This window comes from Pinus tabuliformis, chromosome Q, assembly GCF_031772625.1.
Source record: "Pinus tabuliformis cultivar Carrire ecotype Pingquan chromosome Q, CPIR1, whole genome shotgun sequence".
Classification (NCBI taxonomy): domain Eukaryota; kingdom Viridiplantae; phylum Streptophyta; class Pinopsida; order Pinales; family Pinaceae; genus Pinus; species Pinus tabuliformis.
The window spans coordinates 1225426319-1225430660 of NC_142296.1; positions in this window are offsets into that span (position 1 = coordinate 1225426319).

Sequence of the window (4342 nt, forward strand, 5' to 3'; positions counted from 1 at the left end):
TTTTGTTTTTCCTTTTTGTATATGATTTCAAATCCATAACCCAACATATTTGTGACCCATTTTTTTTGCTCTTCTAAATATAATCTTTGTTCCAAAAAAAATTTAATACTATCGTGATCTATTTTTACCTTGAAGTGTTTTCCCATTAGGTAAGGCTACCATTTCTTTAGTGAACATAGTATTGCCATCATTTCTTTCTCATAAATATATTTCCAATTCCATTTCCTGAGGCATCACATTCCACAATAAAGGTTTTTGTGAAGTCTGGTGTAGCTAAGACGGAGCTCGACACATTACCACTTTAACATGTTCAAAGGCCTTAGTTTCTTTTGGCGTCCGAGAAAATGCACCTTTCTTCAATATTGTTGTTAGAGGCATTGTTATTTTCCCATAATTATTAACAAACTTGCGATAATACCCTATCAACCCAAGCAATCCACGAATATGCTTTAGGGTTGTGGGTATTTTCCATTCCTTGATGGATCTAATTTTGTTAGGGTCTACCTTAACACCCTCATGAGATATAATATGACCTAAATATTTCACCTCCTATATTCCAAAGAAACATTTGGAGGTTTTTGCATATAATTGTTTCTCCTCCAATAGTTGGAGCACCCTGTCAACATGTTGAACATGATCCTTCAAAGACTCACTGTAGATTAGTATATCATCAAAAAATATTGACACAATTTTTCTAAGGGTTTGAAAATAAAATTCATCAAACCTTGAAATGTGGAAGGTTCATTAGTAAGGCGAAAAGGCATGACCAAAAATTCAAGATGACCTTCATGAGTTCTGAATGCTGTTTTTAGAATGTCTTCAATCTTCATTCTAATTTGATGATATCCTGAAAAAAAATCCAACTTGGTGAAGTAAATTGCTCCATGTAATTCATCCAACGATTCATCAATGACAGGAATGGGAAATTTATCTTTAATAGTGAACTTGTTGAGCTCCCTATAATCCATCATTTTTGTGTACCAATACTACTAGAGTAGAGAAAGAACTAGCTCCTTTCCTTCCAAAAAAAAATTCAATAAAAGTTCTTGAAAATTGAAAGTTGTCATCCCCAAAGATTATAACCCTTGTATTCCTAATCTAACATCAGCACCACCCATTGGAATGGAAAGACTTGGACTATTTAATACACATTCCCCCATGGTTATCTGATATTATGGAACTTTCCTGGGAAATTTATGGTTCCTCCATTTTGAACCATCACTTGACACTCTGGTGTTGCATATATAAATCAATTCAATTCCTTGGCTATCTTATAATGAATAAAATTATGGGTACTACCTGAATCAATCAACACTATTACCTTTTTCCTCTTAATATATCCTTTTATCTTGTGAGTTTGACGAGTGGTAAGTCCCGCCAATGCATTACAAGATATGTTTGGATTCATTTCTTCTTTCTCTAGGGTTGTTTCCTGGTGTAAATCCTCTTCTTTTGATGTTTCTTGTTCATTTTCTTCCTCCTCTTCATAATCTATGTAAAATAATTTCTTCTCAACACACTTATGACCTTTAGTGCATTTTATATCACAACTGTAACAAATCCATGTTGCTCTTTTTTCCTCCAATTTTTGTGGTGTCAACCTTGTAGGTGGTGTGAGGCTAGGCATAGCAACACTTCCATCTTTATAGTTGTGAGTGGTAGACTTCCTTGTTGCCATAATTTTTATTTCAAATTTTCTTGCCACCCTATAAGCCTTCTCCAATGAATTAGGTTCCCAAAGGTGAACCTCATGTTGGATGTTATCTTTTAAATTCCCTTTGAACACATTAATCAGATGCTCCTTTGGAATATCAATTACCTTGATATTCAATCTTTGGAAGTCCTCAATGTTCTCCGAAATTGAACTCTTTTGTTTGATATTTATCAATTGGATAAAGAACGTGTTGCTTTTTGTATGCTCATAATGTGCTATCAATTCCTCCATAAAAATTGACCAAGTGATAAGTGGTTTACGATAACAAAGCCATTAATACCACACAAATGGATTAGATTCTAAATATAAGTATCCAATGTGTACCTTTTATGTGTGTTTCATATCATGTAGATCAAATAATTTCTCTATTTGTAGTATCCATGTTACTGGATCCTTGCCATCAAACTTCCTCATATCGATATTTGGGATGTGGTTGGTCTTCAACACAAAGTTAGAGTCTCTAAAATCATGATTCACATTCCTTTTGTTCTCATCATGAGTTTCATGGAATACCTTTGTTATTAGGAATGATTTCTTGTAGCAACTTTGTCAAACCTTTCATATTTTCTTTTAAACCATCCTTCAAACCTTCCGTATCTACTTTTAAACCTTCCATGTCCCTTTTCATTTTCAATTCTAAACCATCCATCTTAACATTCATTATCACTTCCAATTCATTTTTGGTTACTCTTTGTGAGAGCGAAATTTGTTGCACTTGGTCTTGTATTTGATATATCATATTGTGTTTCTTCCTCTTCTTCATGTGTCATAGTAGATATTTATCATTGCTTACTAGGAGTATCCATTATTGGATGTGGAGCCTGATTATCATCCCGATTCATAAGTCTTGTTTTAGGCGGGTGCATACCCCAATAGGACACTACACCCCTCCATGTAGGGGGGTTTGAGAGGCGTTGTCCCCTTCAGATGGGTGTCTGAGGGCTAGCAGACCCGGGAAGGGTTTGGAGGTAGTGCCCTCGAAGCTAAAAATAGATGAAAAATTGCCTTGTAAAATATTGTAATTTCGTATTCAATCTGGGTCGTTCATTAGGTGGATGATCTGACGGTAGAAGTTATGTAAATTTAAGGTTTTTTCTCTAGAAGGAAACCATCAGTTTATATAAGGGAATTGTATTGTGGTTGCGTATTATTATTCTTAGTGAGAAAGAGAGAGGATATTGTGTGAGAGTGAAGACAAAATTACAGCGGATCTCTTGTAAGTTGTATCTCTTCATTTTGTTGGATAATATAGAGGAAGGACTAGTTGTTTCTCTATGAGGGGGAAACCTCCTTTTATATTGCGTAAAATAGCAATTATTTGATTATTCAAATGACAAGACTTTCTTGGTATATATAAGAGTTTAAAGGGTCACAATTTAATTAGGGCCTACATAACAATAATAATGTAAGGAACAACAATAAAAATAGTGGGCTTCTATGGGGCACAACAATAACAATATGGGTGCTACATGGGCAAAAAAATAACAATATAGGGGCTACACTAGTATTATAGGAACCTAACAGGTGGAGGTGGAGGCGAAGGGTACAGAAGATACACATGGAGGCCGCCAAGAAGGAAAAGCAGTGACTACATGGTGATGTAACGTGGGGGTGAGCCTTGGGTGACAAGGCATGTGAATGGTTACATGGCAAGTGTGATTTTGCATAAAGGGAAAACACGGACCAGATACATGTTAGCATTTTGCAGTTGGTGGGAGGCAGAATTTGCAACTTGTGAGGTCATGCGAGAGCCCTATGATGTCGACATGTGGCTTCCTCCTCATGACCCTCTAGTGTGATCCCTTGTGCAGCTTGAGGCATGAAGTGATGAGATTCATTCGATCTATGACCGCCTCCACCGTCGAATATGAGCGGCGTACACCATATATCGACGCTTTTCCACCCACATGTTTTGCCTGCTACAACCCAATGAGCTGACGCTTAAGCATGCTTGTTGGGGCTATAGTACATCGAGGCTTGTGGACATGCGTCTGCATCAAAATGACTGTCTGTGCCCCGTAATGACCATGTGGCTGCATTTGAGGCTAAATTACTGGATGGTCGCTCTTTGCCTCAAATTTCACAGGTGATTTGTGATTTGACACCAACAGTAGCCAATGTAAATCATGTCATCCTTTACTTATAATAATTGGTAATTAGATTCCCATTTTTTTCCTAATACACTTGTCTATCTATCTATGAATGTTGTGTGATTATCTATGTGGTGTGGGCATTGAGATAATTATGATCTTTGATAGTGAAATTTATTAGATAATGTACATATTTTAAATATTGCCATGCATATGTGATTTTGGACACAAAGTAATTGTGCATTAAAAAAATTGATTTCTCATAGTTACTAGACACACACAAGGGATGTGTATCCTCAATACATAAACATACATGGTGCATGCACACTATTAGGCTAACATTAATTAAATATTTGTTAATTAGGATTATTAATGAAGAAATTGATTGATTGGTGTTATGGGAAATAATATAGTATGCATTTAAAAATATATAAAGGCATGATAATAATTCCTTGGCATCATTATTTAGCTAGTATCATGGTAATAAATGGTATGGCTGGTTGTCCTTAATATTAATGTGATTGAATATTATTACTAT